This window comes from Mercenaria mercenaria, chromosome 9 (assembly GCF_021730395.1).
Source record: "Mercenaria mercenaria strain notata chromosome 9, MADL_Memer_1, whole genome shotgun sequence".
Classification (NCBI taxonomy): Eukaryota; Metazoa; Mollusca; class Bivalvia; order Venerida; family Veneridae; genus Mercenaria; species Mercenaria mercenaria.
This window is the reverse complement of record NC_069369.1, coordinates 55,047,334-55,068,625: the sequence shown is the minus strand read 5'-3', so window position 1 is coordinate 55,068,625 and position 21,292 is coordinate 55,047,334. Positions and strand designations below refer to the sequence as shown.

The 21,292-nt window shown below is 33.7% G+C and overlaps 1 protein-coding gene across 12 annotated transcripts in view; it reads left to right on the top strand.

Annotated features, from left to right (window-relative positions):
* LOC123547155 (Kv channel-interacting protein 4-like) overlaps positions 1 to 21,292 on the top strand; it is a 548,972-nt gene that overhangs the window by 322,616 nt on the left and 205,064 nt on the right. The window contains exon 1 of one of the 12 annotated variants that reach the window (XM_053551441.1): positions 3,648 to 3,835. The exons of the other annotated variants lie outside the window; for them this stretch is intronic. The gene's annotated coding sequence lies outside the window, so the exon portion shown is untranslated. Of the gene's footprint in view, positions 1 to 3,647; positions 3,836 to 21,292 lie in introns of those variants that run through there. 12 annotated transcript variants of the gene reach the window in all.

The window sequence follows — 21,292 nt, the reverse complement described above, 5'->3', positions numbered from 1 at the left end:
TTTTTTTAATATGCCAGTAAAATAAATACGAAAAACTTGTCGTTAACTTAAACTAAACAGATAGGAAGGCGTGTAGAAATTACACAGAATTCACGAATCTGACGGCGTTTAAATACAAGATACCCTTTATATATAAATAAATTAATGCTCAATTTTTTTTCAACGAAGTTAGGGTTGGCATTTCAATATTATAACGTAAACGCCATAATATGTGTCCGTCTAAAAGAAGTGTATTCCTGATGATTTTAGCATATCAACATAATATATTAGTAAGTAAACGTTCATTTCACCCCGAAGGTCATATCAGGACTGGCCCGACTGGGGATCGAACTCATGGTCTCCTGTTTAGTAGTCAGACGCGCTAATGACGGGCTACGTGAATAGACCAGCATTCCATTATTACATAATATAAAAAAAAAACCATTTAACTCTCCATCTACTTATCATTTTTGCTATTTCTGCAAATACACAGTAACTACTTTCTGATCAATAAGAAAACACACGTAAAGCAAACACCTCCGTGTAAATAATGCGTACGTCACCTAAATAGAGTATTGTTAGAATTTGTCTGACAGACAAATTAGAGTTTATGTTCCGTAAATAGAAAAACTGCTATTGATCACGCTGGCAGAACATTTAAGACTACCAAAACCACAGGAAAGATGAAAATGGGAGAAAATGCATAATGCTTTTTGGCAGCTCGTCACAAATATGATGAGTTAAGCTTGCTGTTGTTGGTGAAGGTGTCGAGCTCATAGCCGCAAGATTGACGGTTAGATATACAATTTTTTAATGCGTTGCCCGTTTACTCCCCACAGCAGCTATAATTGTTATACTGTGACTTAAAATATAATAAACAGAGGAGGAACTCGAATACTTTCGAAGTTTGGGTTTTTAGACACGTTTAGGTACCTGGTTGTAACTACCGACCCTTCTGTCTGTAAAAAATAAAATCAAGTTCAGAACTATAGATTAAAACTTCACATTTATTTCAATATAATGAAATAATTTCTTGGTTTTGATCTGCCATGTTTTACTGCATTCCTATTGTTTCTAAACCATCAATACGATTTTGTTTAAACTTAAAATGAGACCATTTGATTTTTTCCAGGCCACACTTGAAGTTGATTTAATCAGGAGGAAACGCATCCAAATCAGTGTCATTTTTTAATTGAGAATGCTTTTAATGTATAAAACAGCTGTGTTATGTATAGCCAATATAATGCAGGAGTTACGTAGTATAAACATGCGACAAATAGTAGTATATAAGCAACCAAACAAGCAAACAATTAAGAGAATTGACCCGTAATGACAATCGACAATTTCCGTGTGATTACGTACCACCGTATTGTGATTTCGGCGTTCTTCGGCCATAACAGAAAATCATTCTTTGAACCAACCGGCAAATGCCGAAACCGCGTTCGAAAAATACAAGGCAGTTTTCTTAATTTTTCACAAATTTTAATTGGGCAACGGTCATGTGTAGGCACATACAATAGAATCACTGGTAGACAAGTTTACTGCGCGTCTGAACTAGGTTACATAGACCGAAGAAAAGTACAAACATTTAAATGACAAGTCATAGAAATCTTGTTGGTCACTGTTGCTGGATGGTCGCATCCCAACATGCATTTGATAAAATTGTATGTATTCTAGTTGTTGTCGCGGCTGCAAGACATTAACGATATAACATTTGGGAGGTAAGTTTTGTGTTCAGACAAATTAGTTATGTCTCATGACAAATACAGAAACGCTGGAACTGAAATCTACGTCTGCTTGTGATGATATATAACAATATCACTAATCAGAACTTGGCTTTTTAGAAAGAAACGCAGTAATGTTTTCATGTCGTAATTTCTCAGCAGTCTGTGTATTCGCTATGATTCTCCAGCCCAATTTCTCCATCTGTCCATTCGTCCGTCTGTATAAAATAATCATGTATGTCCAACTTGGTATTCCCCGTATATATTCTAAAAAATACCATTTGATGTCGTTTATTCATTGTTTCGTCAATTTGGGATGACATAAATTACTATGTGTTTCAATTTTTTTTCAATGACCTGTTGCCCGTTTTCAGTATCGCTATATACTGCATTATATAATATTATAGCCTTTCGTTCCTTATTCGACATACTCTTTAGACTACAGAAAATTCGGCGACTAAGAAGATCGCTGTGATTTCATGCTATGATATGTAGTTGTATTCACTTTCGTAGCGAAAATAGGTAGAGGCATTTTAAAAGAAATGTTGAGAAGGTAACTAAGGCTTGAAATTTTTAATTTTTCTCACACCGGCGTTACTTTTACCGAAAGATCAGTGACAACATTGGTTAAACCAATCTTTTCGCCAAATTAATATATTAGAGTCATATTTTTATTCTATAAAAGACCTAAGGAAGTATTTTATTAATCAGATACCTACTGATTGTTCGATTTGCTCTATGGCGGAGACAGAAGACTATAAAACGGCGTAAGTTTTCTACGCGAAGGGAGCGAATGAGATCCATAATTATCTTACAGAAGACATCATGTCTTTCGTCTTTTACAAACCACTTATGTCGCGACTTTGTCTTTCCTTTTGCGTTAAACAAGTAAGGACTGATCACGGAAAGTTCTGAACACCCAAAATAACTGAAATACTTATTAAGGACGGATAAAACAGAACAAACTATCAGGCGAACACTAAATAATATATGACGATACCGCAGGGTTATATTTGTCTCGCAGCCGAATAATTTAGACAATACTGCAGTCATACAAGTAAAAAATACGTCTATTGATTGTGCACTCATGAAACGGAAAACGTGGTTTTCAGAAACATCTCATGCTGAGAGAACTGTTCTTAGAAAACACTTTAATTTGGGAAAAAGAAAAGAAATGGATTAAATTACGTAACTGTTGTTCAAGCATCACATGGTACTGTTAAACTGTTATTTTTCGGTCTTAGCTATTTACGCTATTAATGGATCAATACTCGGAGATACAGCCATGGGAATGAATTAACATGACCGTAAATTCATTACATTTTGTCTGATCTTGAGCGTTTTGCATTTGTTTGAAAGTAATTGAAAGCATTCCAAATGCTAGAAATATCGTAATATTAGATTTTGATAGTTTAGTGCAATTTAAGGGGTCCAGCATTTAAGATATTTCTGTTATCCGTGCATACAAGTACTTTCGTCGTACAACATAGAGCAAAAAGTGTAATGGAAACTGAATGGAATCTAATTAGGAAATATATTCTTCTTCAGTAAAATAACAATTAATGTAAACATTTTCCATGTATCGTGGTTACTAATTCCTTTTGCTTACTGTTTAATTTCACACAACAATAAACTGTCTCGTAAAAGAAAGACGTAAATACATGTCACGCTATTGCAAAATGAACTTGACATACATTCGTACCTACCTTTTTTTTTTGAGATAAAAAAACAATTTTTACGTACTTGATCATAAAAATTCAGATGGTAATCATGATAAATACGAGCAATAGCGAGCAGGTATGGCTGTAATTAACTAAGGCACTTATTCATCCACGTTGTTAGCATTAGAATAATAATCCGTTACGAATAATTGCATTTGCCCGCGATATATCATCAACCTAGTGCCAAAAATATCTGCTGCCACTTGTTATATAATTGTTCGAGTGATGCGATAGAATGATCTAAGAACTGTCTTCATATGTTATTGTGTATATTTCATATATGTCCTGTGTGTGTTTCTTATACTGTTTCGCAGATGTGATTAGTCTGTATTGTGCTAAAGTGTAACCTTATTTCGGATACTTGTGGTGTTTTCTTTTGGATTTTATTAAAATAGTCAGCACCTAGGATTGGTAAGACTTTTACTATATTTCTTTTGTATTTAACTTAAGCAAATTATGGTTAAGGTGGATGAAAATGGTTGAGCGTCATACAATATAGAAATGAGACAAAAATTTCAAATAAACTAAATGAACTTGGAGTGTAGTACAGTTGAATCTGTGCTAAAGACCACCTCCAAAATAATGCCACTCTATAAAATCTGCATACTTTACTAGGCAATCCTTTCTCTTCCAATTAATCCATTGATAGTATCATTCTGCCTCTGTTGAGACCACTTGTCAGTAAGGACCACTGTTTCATTTCCCAAGGATCGTCATTTCAGACAAGTATGTAGTGAAACTGTTAACCTTTCCTGAAACACAGTTTGCAGAATTAAAAAGCTAAGAAAACATGAAAGTTGACATAATATAATAGGTTTATTTACTGTAATTGTGCTCACTGTTATAATATATATATAATGCAAAATGGCGTGTCTAAGAATTTTATCATGTATTTGTATTCATTCAGAAGGACATGCTTAAAGGTGTACATTACAGTATCAATCAAATTTTGAATCATTACTTATGATAATTGTGCGTGTTTTTGTAGTATTGGTAAATTTCTTCTATTTGATTACATTGTTTGATGACCTGCTATAATTTCTGATTATTAGGGATTATTTTTGGATCAGGAGTAAAGTCCATTTAAGGTTTCTGTATAATAAAATACTTCATAATCTGGTACTAGGGGGAGAAAGAGGCTTTGCAAATGTCTATACCATTCATTATACGATGGTAAAATTCAACAACACGTGAATATTTATCTTTTATCAACGTTTCGGCGCTTACAGTTCGGTTACTAGGTCATACGTGTTTACACGTTTTCAAACCAAATTTTCTCTACTTGCAAAATGACCTTTCTACTATTTGATTATGTTTTGTTTTAGCTTGAGCTCACGTTTTTCTTATACAAGACACATTAAAATATGGAACCCTGGGTTAAGGTTACAAAACGCAATCTTTTATATTTACAAACATGATGTTTACGAAAACGAACTGTACGCCTTTATCAGGATAAATACACAATAAAACAACGGAAGTGACGTCATGAAGTTAACGTTACGTTGAATGGCGGAAAAACGTATAGTGTTTTTAAGTATACCTAAATTAATTGAATGTATACTTAATACATGTCACATGTAAATAACAGATAACAAGTTTAGTACGATACGGATATAAGAACACTGAATTTCCTATAGCATTATATATAAAAACTATAAATAGGAAAAAACGTAATAGTACTAAACATACACAATCATAATCATGCAAAATTCATTACACATTTACAATGTTTCTGAATTAAGTCCCTCTGGATTTAGTGTTTGTAACTTATGAATCCAGAATGTTTCCTTGCATAACAATTTCTTGTTGTTGTTATTGTTTATACCACTCATTAACATACTCTGCTATTATTTTATCGGTTGCCTTCTATGCTATGAAAGTATCTTTTAAACGATGTTATTAACTATCACATCAACAGTCACTCGTGATCGTGGAGTACATTGAAAATGTTTGTATATTGCACATTTCGTTACCTCTCACGAACAGACTGAATCAAACCTAGATTAGCCACTAGACTTATAAACATATTTCTACATCCCCCCACCGCCCTCAACCCCTCCCCCCATTTTATCTTATTCCATTTCATAGAGAGAAAAGCCAGTATATTTTAGAGATTTTCACAGAGGAATGATATTAAAATCATCATATGATATTGGACATAGGATATAGACTGGCTCAGTTCACTATATTCAATTATAAAAATGTAAAAAGATATATCATAGTACTGGAGCTAGTCTAAATCAAACCGTGTCTGCCATGTTTTCTTTGGATGTGTTCTATACTTCGGAATGATCATCTTATAGACTTTATCACACAGAAATTTTTTATGAATGTGTATTTATAAAATAAACACTGTCCAAAACTCACTGAGCCACTTTGTTTATAGGAATATCAAATTAAAAGGCTGTACTATATTACATTAATATACGAATGATTCTTCTCTACGGTTAGTGTTTACATTGGTAGTAGAAAGACAATTAAGGAAGATAGTTTTCAGTTTTATCGAACGAAGTTTACAATATCGCGAAAACATGTAACACAATGTGCAACGTTAAGAATTAAGTACCAAAATCAGTTGGAGATATGAAATATGAAAAAAATGAAAAGTTAAATAATATAGATATATACGTCTGGTGAGTAATGTCAATGAGAAAATCCACACATGCTTATGGCCATCATACATAAATTTTTCTTCGGTTGTCAAATCTTAATTTAGTTATTTGACCTTGACCTTCACCTCGCGCAGTTGCGCAGTGGCTTGGTATAGATGACTCTCTTATTTTCATGATATTTTTTTTCCTGCAGAAAATGAATTTTGTTACTTTTTAAATAGTCATGAAGTAGTACAAATTATGCGATGATTTAGACGAATTACAGACAGTTAAGTAAGAGATAATATCAAGTTTAATTTGTAAAATATATGAAAGAAAATAACAAAACCAGTTTATTTATTATTTCAACACAAAGTAACACGTACTTACCTTATTATGTCTGTGAAAAACCATCGTCCGCTGTTACTGTCTCTATTTGACAACGTACATTTAAGACTCAGAAAAATGACCATTTGATACACATGTCTTTAAATCATTACGAGAGCAGATTTTGCTAGCAAGTGCAAGAGCTAAAGTATATCTTAAAATTAGTATGTCACACAACAGGACGAAAGTAAAACTGTTTAAATTAATGTATATGGAGAATCAACATCGTTTACTTGTCAGTAAAATGAAATAAAGCGTTTATGCTATTAGTCAATTATAAATAACTAACTAATTAATACTAATTAATACTATACGTTAACTACGGTGAACTCTCATTATCTCATTAGCAGGTTAACTTCGGGTCACATTTGAAAATCGTACACTGGTAGTAGGTGCAGATCAGAATATCCGGCTCGAGGGTAGTGACGAGGCTCTGCCGAGTTCGTCAAAGAGCCTGATTTTACAATCTGTACATACAACCAGTGACGGATTCTTTCTCTTACAGTATTTTAAATATCAATTAAATTAAATAACGTTAAACAGATGCCTTTGAAACCCTTTTCCTTGTAGTAGAACAGCATATCCGTTGACGCATTTGTTAATTATTTAATTACATTATTTACAGCTCGACAAATAACTTAATCCTCTGCGTACTTTCTTACCCCCTGTGTGTAAGACGAGTTTTTTCTAGCACCAGTGAAAAAACCAGAAATTCCTGTTCGATATGCAAGAAATACATTCTCTTCAACAGCTGTTCGGTGGGCAAGCAAATCTACTAAAATCTTTGGTACGTTATGTTTGCCAAGATAAAATCGCAATCAGCCAATATTTTCAACTATAAAAGTTTAGTCACTACCGGCATACTAGTACGTTAATATTCTTCTTCCTCGTCCTTTACCGGATGACGTAGTCAGATTGCGGTTTATGGTGTGGTGTGAGTAATTATGTTATTATATTTTCATTCGCAACCCTTTTATAATCTTTCAATCCAGTACCTTCTTATTTTATATTCATTCAATCCAGTGCCTTCTTATTTTTCTCATCAAACATTATTGTATAATTGTCTAAAGGCTACGTACCATTTTAATTCACAAATGCCTCAGATTTTAAACCTGTCTACGGCACAATGATCGTCCATGGAATACTTATTACTTATAAGAAAACACTTTGAAAGTGGAAAAATCAATAAAACCCTAACTGCAAACTATATTTGTCGTGATGTAACTACTTCAATTCATTTACACCAATGCTACCTTCGCTGGTTCGAGACCCCTAAGTTTCGCAAAATAACTGGTATTTGTTTGTGACTCTGACGTTTTTTTCTTCGTATATTTTTCTTCAGACTGTGTAAAGTTTTTACATCTTTTTTAAATATTAAACGTCCGTACTATTTTATGGTAGTGATCAGATATCAAAAGTACTCTGTTTATTTAGTGTCATCTCATGATAATCAGTAAGCTTGAAACTTTCTGTTTCACTCTTGAGCTTCATGCCACCTTAAAATCAGATCGTGTTGCCAATACCTGTATAGATATTGCCGGACCGGTCACCACAGGTATATTTTACCATCCCCTTCTAGCTCACTCTTCAATTAATTGTGAAATTAAATGAACGCTTTGAACAAATTGTACAATTGACAAATGAATTTGACTTCAGTACTAAAATTTCTATTTCTACATTCTGTCTTGCAGAGTTTCATTAAATCTGACATAATGTTAGATTCTCTGTGTTTATCAGATTACAAGGCGGTATTTTTGATTATCTGCCTCAACGCAATCTTACACAATCTTCATGATCTTGGCACTGTAGAAAAGACATTCTTGTTTTTAGACTCCTTGATACATAAACATTGAGTGTCTGTTATCTGACCTGTGTAATTTTCTATCACTGAACAGTTTTCAGCTACAGGAGTTGCACACTGCTTTGTAAAATACTTTGTGTTTATTACATACCCTCGAACAGTACTGCGTTGAGAGTAACATCACACAGTGCATTTACAACGTACTCAACACACTTGATTGTATATGATTGTAATATGTACGTTGTCGTAATAGAAAGTTATATATAACAGTAATGTAATATAATTATATTACTAAGCATGTCTCTTACGTAGTGTCTCCCCTACAATTTTAACTCTACGCAGATTCTTGTATACCTGAAAAATCTACCATTGTCAGGTTTGAAGAACAACATGCTTATTCCGAAATGCCTGAAAATTATGCAATAATTACGACGTGCGTAGAAAATAATTTGTTTCATTCTCGTGCAGCATTATCATGGTCTCGCTGAAGCCGTCATTTCTAACTGATATTGTGATGGTGTATGCTACTTTTAACTTCTATATATAATGAGTTAATGCAATGTCACAATAATATATTGTAGCACAAAAGAATAGTAGTTGTTCTTTAATAAATACATTTGTTTAATTTGACGTTTTTATGCCCCCGAAGGGAGGCATATAGTTTTTGAACCGTCTGTCCGTCTGTCGGTCTGTCGGTCTGTCAGTCTGCCGGTGTGTCCGCAATTTTCGTGTCCGGTCCATATCTTTGTCATCGATGGATGGATTTTCAAATAACTTGGCAACTTAGTTGTTCTTTAATAAATACATTTGTTTAATTTTGACGTTTTTATGCCCCCGAAGGGAGGCATATAGTTTTTGAACCGTCTGACCGTCTGTCGGTCTGTCGGTCTGTCAGTCTGCCGGTGTGTCGCAATTTTCGTGTCCGGTCCATATCTTTGTCATCGATGGATGGATTTTCAAATAACTTGGCATGAATGTGTACCACAGTAAGACGACGTGTCGCGCGAAAGACCCAGGTCCGTAGCTCAAAGGTCAAGGTCACACTTAGACGTTAAAGGTCATTTTTTCATGATGTGCATTCGTGTCCGGTCCACATCTTTGTCATCGATGGATGGATTTTCAAATAACTTGGCATGAATGTGTACCACAGTAAGACGACGTGTCGCGCGAAAGACTCGGGTCCGTAGCTCAAAGGTCAAGGTCACACTTAGACGTTAAAGGTCATTTTTCATGATGTGCATTCGTGTCCGGTCCATATCTTTGTCATCCATGGATGGATTTTCAAATAACTTGGCATGAATGTGTACTACAGTAAGATGACGTGTCGCACGCAAGACCCAGGTCCGTAACTCAAAGGTCAAGGTCACACTTAGACGTTAAAGGTCATATTTCATGATAGTGCATTGATGGGCATGTCCGGTCCATATCTTTGTCATTCATGCATGGATTTTAAAATTATTGGGCATGAATGTGTACCACAGTAAGACGACGTGTCGCGCGCAAGACCCAGGTCCGTAGGTCAAAGGTCCTAAACTCTAACATCGGCCATAACTGTTCCTTCAAAGTGCCATCGGGGGCATGTGTCATCCTATGGAGAGAACTCTTGTTACTAAAGAGTCAGGACAATATAAGTTTGTTTTGAGAAAGAAGTGTGATAAGTAAAAGAATTTTAATTGTTATTACAATCAGAAATTTACATCGACATAGTGAGACACAATTGATGATGGTTGTTTCCTTTATACGGTGTTAATGTAGCTTTGCAATGAATTATTTATTTGCTTATGAATTTTGAAAACACAGCGTTCAACTGTCAGCTGCTGGTATTATAACATCATAAGAGTATCACAAAAATAATGTTTACGATACTCACCTGGGGAAAAGTGAATCGCAATGGATCATTAACTGTTACAGCAATTAAGGCAAACGTTTGTATAGTTGTATTTGCTGATTCCTTAACAACGGCGACACAGAAAACATATTTGCCTTCAATGGAATATTTCACAGAATATATAAATACCACATTCAGATAATAACAGTTCATTTTTGTTTTTCATTGTATACTTATTTTGTGTAAGCTGCTTTCCAGATAAAAATATTTCAAGGACAAAATGCGAAACAGACGGCTGAGTAAGGAATAAATAATGTCAAAAATATGGAAAGATGAAGACATTTAATACAACTTTGATGAATGGAAATTATGTAAAACTTTTGTCTTAATATATATTATTATTTTTATATTACTTACTATCTGCGATGGAATTATTTATGTTTGTGTGTTCACATTTTAAACACGTGCATCATGTCGTTTGAGAAATTATGTACTAATTCAAACAATAAATCATGAACTTAGTTATGAATTTAACAAGTAAAAGATTTTCGAAGAAAGCTCAATTGAAGCAGACTTGATATAAATAATGACAAAATGTTAATATAAACATATATTCCTCTAATCGTCGCAGTAAATGCAAGAGATCTTTATTTTTTCTGCCCGAAATATCATTTTTGCTTTGGTGTCTTCTCGATAAGAAAATCAATATGGTTGTCTAACTTAATAAGATATCCACCACCCCGTCATTCTTTAACATTAAAATGAACATAATGTTTGAACGTTACGTTTTGTGAAAGCATTTTTTGTCCATATTTATATTGTACACTAATTGGGTCTCAAAAACGTCCATTCTACTAATATAGAGCAAAATGTGTAACTATATGACTGGCGTATTGGAATTTAATAAATTGTCTAAAGAGCTATGACAAATATAACAAAACGTTCAGTGTCCAAAAATCAATGCAAATACTTCCTATTGTCTGGCACATAAAGCAAATGAAAGTCATCCGCTTTAGAACTTTCTGACATATGACGTGATTAGTACTGATTACAACGGCTGTTGACAGTATTCTTTATTTATAGATTGTAAAATGAAAGAACAATCGTTACCATTTCTACCTCCGATTAGAGAGCTTTGACTGTTGTTGATGATTTTCAAAATACCAACTATATTTGGGTCTGAATTATTTTCGCTGACATTGATTTGATTCTTAAAATAACTACAAATAAATAGTTATTGCAACACCGTGTTGCTATACTTTATCGGTTTCATCATATCTTAATGTTACACAGGTGAATTATCCTCATGTCAAAATATTATTAGATACATTCTATGAAAAAAACATATTATGAAAGGATGCCTCATTGTACACCTGTCAGCTGATGGTATTTCTTTTGTATTATAACAGTATCAAAGGAGTAATTGCTCGATTTCTTGTCATTATTAATTTAAAAGTAAACTGGTGAATGCATAAATTACATACTTTAAGGATTGGCAAAAACTTTACTACAGCGATAATATGATCACGTATCTAATGTAGCAGAATAAATGAATATGTTTGCAAGGATGACAGTAAAAACAAGGAAATCTTGTATAAAGATATAGGTTATATTCATATTTAAATTTATGCAAAGCTGTCATGCGTTAAATATGTTTCTTAACAAAATATTTTTAAGTTGTACAACATGTTTGCACTGCATCTTTAATGGAGCAAAAGTGTGTGGTTATTTGAATAAGGCAACATCTGTTTCTGTTGCCCATATATGAAATAAAAATGTAATGATTTGACAGGAAATCACGAGCTCAGTATTTGCTAAGTTTGTTTTAAGCATACAACGATATGTTCAAAGTTATAAACGTAGTTTCTAAATAAATCACGTGATTATAAATCAAGATATGGAATTATCAGTTTGACAGGTACTTAATCAATGGCTGAAGCTTTGTTAGCGGGTGGGTGTTTGCTCAGTTAGAAAATGAAGATCATTGTCCTACCAGGTGGACTAGCTGCCACTGTAACACTGTTACTCCTACACTGCTAAAAGTAGTTTTGCGATAGCATATATATTACATTTAAACATGTATCTCACATTAAATGATATGAAATAAAATCTGGAAAGTAGATCTCTCGGAAGCACCGAGAACAAGGCAAATAGTGAAAATTGCAGACTCGGTTTGATTGAGTCTGTTCATGGGCAGTAATGGAAAAAGCAACACGCCCACGCCCCTAGCACCGGCTTAAGCAGTATTCAATCTTCAAATCTAAATGAGTTGAAATCAATGATCCCGAACGACTAGAAAATACAACAACAATAGAACGACCTGTGTAGGAATTTAATAAATCTTGTAACGAGCTCTTATATAATAATATTAAAGGTGTCATACATATAAAGCAAAGAGATCCAGAAAAATCAATGAAATATATAATGTCAGGAATACAAAATGGGACAGGTCTCCTACTTTGGAATAATCTGACTGTCGGTTGTTGACAGTAACTCAATAAATTATTTACTGTATAGATATTCTAAAAATAAAACAAATGTGTGTGAGCTTGGAAAGCTTTCATATTTGTGATGTATACATAAGAAACTGTCACCAATTCTTGGCTGCAAATTTATTTAACATCAAGTTCAAACATTATTTATTTATTTTCGTATTTGCAAATACAGTGTTGCTATACATATCATTTGCAATGAGGAATGAGTTGAAAGCCTTGAGCTCGTTTAAAAACTCGCTCTGTAAACGTTGCATGACGTTCAGTGTGCAATAAATGTTCAAAAAGTGTTTCGCTATTAAACATTGAATTAACTGATTTTACTACTTGCATGTTATTTTCCGTTATTTTCCCTCTGCCTAGGTAACACACTAAACTGGTATCAATTCCCAAAGAGGTGAAAGATAATTTGACAGTTTTAAGTGCAGAACCAACTGAAATATTTTGATTAGGGCTGAAATCAAAAAGTAATCGTACTAAGTCTTGCCATTTAGAGATTTTCAGATCGTCTAAAACCACAGTGAATTAGTTATTTCTAATATCGTTAGACTTTACGATATTAATCAAACAATATGCGAAATTTTGGATAATTGAAAACGCTTCACTTTGTATTTTCCGTCGCATACGTAAAAAACAACTTTAAAACTGTTTAGTTTCTAGCTCACTCTTCAGTTAATTGTGAAATTTAATTAACGTTTTGAACAAGTTGTACACTTGACAAATGAATTTGACTTCAGTATTAAAATTTCTATTTCTTCATCTTGCAGAGTTTCATTAACTCTGACATAATGTTAGAATCTCTGTGTTTATCAGATTACGAGGCGTTCTTTTTGGTTATCTGGCTCAACGCAATCTTACACAATCTTCATGATCTTGGCACTGTAGAAAGGAAAATCTTGTTTTTAGACTCCTTGATACATAAACGTTGAATTTTTGTTATCTGACTTGTATCATTTTCTATCACTGAAAAGTTTTCAGTTACACTTGGAGTTGCACACTGCTTTTTATGATACTTTTTGTTTGCTACATGTGTCAGCGTAGGGACCTTAAAAAATACAGTTTTAAGAGTAACCACACACGTGCGCAGCATGCTTTCTTGTATTATGATTGTAAATTGTACGTTGTCATAACAGAAAGTTATATATAACAGTAATGTAATATGAGCCGTGCCATGAGAAAACCAACATAGTGGCTTTGCGACCAGCATGGATCCAGACCAGCCTGCGCATCCGCGCAGTCTGGTCAGGCTCCATGCTGTTCGCTAACAGTTTCTCCAATTCCAATAGGCTTTAAAAGCGAACAGCATGGAGCCTGACCAGACTGCGCGGATGCGCAGGCTGGTCTGGATCCATGCTGGTCGCAAACCTACTATGTTGATTTTCTCATGGCACGGCTCATATATATGTTACTAAGCATATGGTGAATGGCTCGTCTCTTATGCAGTGTTTCACCAACAATTGTAAAGCTTTCGCAGATTCTTGTATACCTGCAAAATCTACAAGTGTCATGTTAGAAGAACAACATGCTTTTTCCGAAATTCCTGAAAATTATGCAGTAATTACGTCTTGCGTTGAAAATGATTTGTTTTATTTTTATGCAGAACTGTCGTGGTCTCGCTGAAACCGTCATTTCTAACTGATATTGCGATGTTGTATGCTACTTTTAACTTCTGTATAATGAGTAAATGCAATGTCACAAGAATTGTAGCACAAAGCAATAGTAAATACATTTGTTTAATTTGACGTTTTTACTAAAGATGTTTGTTTTGAGGAAGAAAGGAAATTTCACTGTTATTATAATCAGAAATTCATATCGACATAATGAGACACAATTGATGGTGGTTGTTTCCTGTATACGGTGTTAATGTAGCATTGCAATGAATTATTTATTTTATCATAATGGTATCAAAAAATAATGTTAGCGACACTCACATTGGGAAAAGTGAATCGCAATGGATCATTAACTGTTTACCGCAATTATGGCAAACGTCTGTATTATTGTATTTGCCGATTACTTAACGACTGCGACACAGACAATATTTTTGCCTTCGATGGAATATTTCACAGAATATATAAATACCACACTCAGATAATAACAGTTCATTTTTTTCATTGTATACTTATTTTGTGTAAGCTCCTATTTCGAGGAAAAAATGCGAAACAGACGACAGGGTAATGGATAAATTTTTGTCAAAAATGTTGAAAGATGAAGATTATTAATACAACTTTGATGAATGGAAAGTAAGTAAAACGTAATGTCTTAATACATATCATTAATTTTATATCACTTACTGTCTGTGATGGACTTATCTATGTTTGTGTGTTCAGATTTTTAACGCGTGCATCAAGTCGTTTGTGAATTATACATTAATTCAAACAATAAATCATGAACTTGGTTAACTTATGAATTGAACAAGTACAAGATTCTCGAACAAAGCTCAGTCGAAGCAGACTTCATATAAATAATGGCAAAATGTTAACATAAATATAGGCCGCTTATCTCAGTAGGTAAGAGCGTTGGTATACGGATCGCAGGGTCGTGAGTTCGATCCTCGGGCGGGGCGTATGTTCTCCGTGACTATTTGATAAACGACATTTTGTCTGAAATCATTAGTCCTGCACCTCTGATTCATGTTGGGAAGTTGGCAGTTACTTGCGGAGACCAGGTTTGTACTGGTACAGAATCCAGGAACACTGGTTAGGTTAACTGCCCGCCGTTACATGACTGAAATACTGTTGAAAAACGGCGTTAAACCCAAAACAAACAAACATAAACATAATATTCCTTCCTCTAATCATCGCAGTAAATGCAGGAGATTTTCATTTCTGCCTTAAATGTCATTTTTTGTTCGGTGTCATCCCAATAAGAAAATCAATATGGTTATCAAACTTAATAAAATTCAGATAACTACCATCCCGTCATTCCACGTTAACGTTACGTTTTGTGAAAGCATTTTTCCACATTTATATTTTGCGCTAAATGGGTCTCAAAAACGTCCATTCTACTTATATAGAGCAAAGTGTGTAACTATATGATTGGCGTATTGGAATTTAATAAATTGTCTTAAGAGCTATGACAAATATCACAAAACGTTCAGTGCCTATGAACTGTGCTCCAAAAATCAATGAAAATACTTCCTATTGTCTGGCACATAAAGCAGATGAAAGTCTTCCGCTTTTGAACTTTCTGACATATGACGCGATCAGTACTGATTACAACAGCTGTTGACAGTATTCAATAATTTATTTATAGATTGCAAAATAAAAGAACAATCATTACCATTTCTACCTCCGACTAGAGAGCTGTGACTGTTGTGGATGATTTTCAAAATACAAACTATATTTGTGTCTGAATTATTTTCGCTGAAATTGATTTGATTCTTAAAATAACTACATGTATGATTAAAGTTCACACATCATAGTTAAATGTCCATCAAAAGTGTCATTAACATTATTGAAAATAAATTAATTATTGCAACACCGTGTTGCTATACTTTATCGGTTTCATCATCATATAATAATGTAACACAGGTAGACAATGAATTATCCTCATGTCAAAATATTATTAGATACATTCTATGAAAAAAACATATTATGAAAGGATGCCTCATTGTACACCTGTCAGCTGATGATATTTCTTTTGTATTATAACAGTATCAAGGGAGTAATTGCTTGATTTCTTGTCATTATTAAAGTAAACTGGCGAATTAATAAATTACATACTTTAAGGATTGGCAAAAACTTGACTACAGCGATAATATGATCACGTATCTAATGTAGCAGAATAAATGAATATGTTTGCAAGGATGACAATAAAAACAAGGAAATCTTGTAAAGATATAGGTATATATTTATATTTAAATTGATGCAAAGCTGTCCTGCGTTATATATATGTTTCTTAACAAAATATTTTTAAATTGTACAACATGTTTACACTGCATCTTTAATGGAGCAAAAGTGTGTGGTTATTTGAATAAGGCAACATCTGTTTCTGTTGCCCATATATGAAATAAAAATGAAATGATTTGACAGGAAATCACGAGCTCAGTATTTGCTAAGTTTGTTTTAAGAATACAACGATATGTTCAAAGTTATGAAATGTAGTTTCTAAATAAATAACATGATTATAAATCAAGGTGTGGAATTATCAATTTGACAGGTACTTAATCAATGGCTGAAGCTTTGTAAGCAGCTGAAAGTTAACACAAATATTTACGTATGTTATACATGTGGAAAGTATATACCGGTTCTTTGTGAGGTTTTAACTTGATTTGTGTGGGTGTTTGCTCAGTTAGAAAATGAAGATCATTGTTCTACCATGTGGACTAGCATATATATTACATTTAAACATGTATCTCACATTAAATGATATGAAAGACAATAGAACGACCTGTGTAGGAATTTAATAAATTTTGTAACGACCTCCGATTAGAGAGCTTTGACGTTTGTGGTTGATTTGCAAAATACCAACTTTATTTGGGTCTGAATTATTTTCGCTGAAATTGATTTGATTCTTAAAATAATCATGATTAAAGTTTACACATCATAGTTTTATGTCCATCAAAACTGTCCTTAATATTATTAAAAATAAATTAATTATTGCAACACCGTTTTGCTATACTTCATCGGTTTCATCTTCATAATAATTTAACACAGAAAATGAATTAGCCTCATTTCAAAATATTATTAGATACATTCTCTGATATAATAATTGAATCATATTTGTTGAACAGTGGTTTCTCTTCCTGCAAATGCCCAAGAGGTTGTCACGTATGCATCATTAAAGTCGATACAGTATGGGATTGTATGTGTTTACCAGACTGAAGAATGCTATTTTGGGTTATCAGGCTCAGCTTAGCATTTACCCTGCTAAATTCCTACAATGGACTGGTCTATCATTCAGTTTGGGCATTACCACTTATTATTCGAAGGGGTGTTCATTGAAAATTTACTGACTAAATAGCGAACAGTGCAGACCATGATCCGCCTGCATGGATGTGCAGGCTGATCTTGGTCTACACTGGTCACCTGCCGCCAGCAGGCTAAAGGTTAATGTCATCTAATGACTCCAGTTTCGGAAACCTAGATACAATATCAGTTGCGTTACTTTTTCTGATTGATCGGCGAATAGCTCGTCTGTGTTATTTCAAGGCGCTGAATTTGTATTTTCGTGCAATTCTATATATTAACATCTAACAACACAAATTGAACCTTACATCCAAGATTAGTATCTGTTCTGCAAATATGTTTCTAAACAAAATATTTTTAATTGGTAAGAACACTTTTTTCATTGCATCTTTTATGGAGCACAAGTGTATGGTTATTTGTATAAGGCAACATATTTTTCTGTTGCCCATATATGAAATAAATGATATGATTTGACAGGAAATCACGAGTGTTATATCATTAAAATCTCAACAGCTCAGTATTTGCTAAGTTTGTTCTATGCATACAACAATATATTCAAAGTTATGAAACATAATTTCTGAATACATCATGTGATTATAAATCAAGATCGGGAGATATTAATTTGACAGGTGTTTAATCCTTGGCTGAAGCTTTGTTAGCAGCTGGAAGTTAAGGCAAATATTTACGTATGTTATACATGTGGAAAGTATAAACCGGTTATTTGTGTGGTTTTAATTTGATTTGTTTGAGTGTCTTCTCAGTTACAAAACGAAGATCATTGTCGTACCAAGTGGACTAACTGCCTTACTGTTACTCCTAAACAAGAACACCCACAGTACACAACTTAAAGTAGTTTTGCGATAACATACATCACATTTATACATGTATCTCACACTAAACGACATCAAAGACAATAGAACGGCCAGTGTAACCATGTACTTGTTGTGTAGGAATTTAATAAATTTTGTAACGAGCTCTTATATAATAATATTAAAGGTGTCATACATATAAAGTAAGTGATCCAGAAAAATCAATGAAATGTACAATGTCTGGAATACAAATTGGGACAGGTCTCCTACTTTAGAGTTATCTGACTGTCGGTTTTTGACAGTAACTCAATAAATTATTTATAGATGTTCTAAAAATGAAACAAACGTGTGTGAGCTTGAAAAGCTTTCATGTTTGTGGTGTATACATAAGAAACTGTCAGAAATTCGTGGTTGCAAATTTATTCAACGTCAAGTTCAAACATTATTTATTTTCGTATTTTCAAATACAGAGTTGATATACATATCATTTGCAAAGAGAGTTGAGTTGAAAGCCTTGAGTCCGTTTAAAACGTTCAAAAAGTGTTTTGCTATTAAACATAGAATTAACTGATTTTATTTTCCCTCTGCCTGGCTAGCACACTGAACTGGTATCAATTTCCACAGAGGTGAAAGATAATTGGACAATTCTAAGTGCAGAACAACTGGAATATTTTGATTAGGGCTTAAATCAATAAGTAATTGTACTTGCCATTTAGAGATTTTCAGATCGTCTAAAAGCAAACTGTGAATAAGTTATTTCAATTATCATTAGACTTTACGCTATTGATCAAACTGCATGCGAAATGTTGGATAATTGAAAACGCTTCATTTTTTATCTCCCGTCGCATACGTTAAAAAAACTTTGTTTAGTTTCAAGTGAATAAATACGAGTCGAGTGGAAAATGTTTTAATCAATTTCGTTTTTTTAAGTTATGGTGATCCGCGGTTGGCAGAATTTGCAAAGCTTTCATTCTGTCGTCACAACTGTTTCTAGAAAAGAAAATGCCAATATAAAACAAACCAGACAGTAGAAACTGTTAACCCATACCCTGCTAAATTTCTATAATGAACTTGTCCATCGTTCCATTTTGACAGTACCATTAACTGTTTAAAAGGATGCTTACAAAAAGATACTTACCGAATAGCGAACAGTGCAGATCATGATCTACACTGGTCGCAAAGACAGACTCAGTCCAGCATGATAAGGGTTAATAACCAGATTGACAACCATTTGCCTACCGATGCAATTTCCTTAAAACATTGTGTTTTCCGTTGGCAATAAATATACAAATATACTATTGAATCCTAAGCCTGAAAATTATTGAGTGTTTTATTTTTCCTGTAAGATTATAAAACATTGGAATCTTTAACATATTTTGATTTCATAGTCACCATTATTACGACCAACCATAGACCAGAACAGCCATAAGCGAGTTTTTATATATCAATGCTTAAATCCGCAGATATATTCTCTGCAAAGTGTTTGCTGAAAAGCATTCAACTTCTTGCAAATGTACTTCTTTTTCTGCAACATCAAATTGCGTAAGAAAATTGATATAAAGATAGTAAAAATATGTGAATTGTCAGAGTAAAAACGGACCATCCTGTCAAGTATTTTATAAATTATCATCTAGTATCTCTTTGAATGTATCTCAAATTGTTTTTTGTTTTAGCTCACCTGTCACATAGTGACTGGGTGAGCTTTTGTGATCGCCCTTCGTCCGTCGTCCGTCGTCCGTCCACAATTTCTTGTCTGCACGATAGAGGTTTCATTTATGATTTTATTTTAACCAAACTTGCACACAACTTGTATCACCATAAGATCTCGGTTCCTTTCTTGAACTGGCCAGATCCCATTATGGGTTCCAGAGTTATGGCCCCTGAAAGGGCCAAAATTAGCTATTTTTACCTTGTCTGCACAATAGCAACTTTATTTATGATTTGATTTTTACCAAACTTGTATACAACTTGTATCACCATAAGATCTCGGTTCCTTTATTGAACTGGCCAGACTCCATTATGGGTTCCAGAGTTATGGCCCCTGAAAGGGCCAAAATTAGCTATTTTGACCTTGTCTGCACAGTAGCAGCTTTATTTATGATTTGATTTTTACCAAACTGGCACACAACTTGTATCACCATAAGATCTTGGTTCCTTTCTTGAACTGGCGAGATTCCATTATGGGTTCCAGAGTTATGGCTCCTGAAAGGGCCAAAATTAGTTATTTTGACCTTGTCTGCACAATAGCAGCTTCATTTATGATTTGATTTTAACCAAACTGGCATACAACTTGTATCACCATAAGATCTTGGTTCCTTTCTTGAACTGGCGAGATTCCATTATGGGTTCCAGAGTTATGGCCCCTGAAAGGGCCAATATTAGCTATTTTGACCTTGTCTGCACAGTAGCAGCTTTATTTATCATTTGATTTTTACCAAACTGGCACACAACTTGTATCACCATAAGATCTTGGTTCCTTTCTTGAACTGGCGAGATTCCATAATGGGTTCCAGAGTTATGGCCCCTGAAAGGGCCAAAATTAGCTATTTTGACCTTGTCTGCACAATAGCAGCTTCATTTATGATTCGATTTTAACCAAACTTGCACACAACTTGTATCACCACAAGATCTTGGTTCCTTTCTTGAACTGGCCAGATTTCTTCATGGGTTCCAGAGTTATGGCCCCTTTAAGGTCCAAAATTGGCTATTTTTGCTTTTGCAGCCATATAGAGACTTCATTTATGGTTTTATTTGATACAAACTTCCAAAATAACTTCAACAACAATAATTCTTGGATTCCATGACAAATCAGATCCAAGCATAGGTTCAGAGTTATTTTATATCTGATTACCTCCCCTGATTGTAATCAAAATGGATTTATATCGGTAAGTACTTATAGGACTTATTTGAAATTTTATTATTGTTATTAGTTGGACTGAGACAATCAGGGTAGATAACTATGAACTTATTTTATGTCAAATTACCTCCCTTTATTTCAAATTAAAATGGGTATATCTCTGTAACTAATGAAGATACTGATCTGAAATTTCATT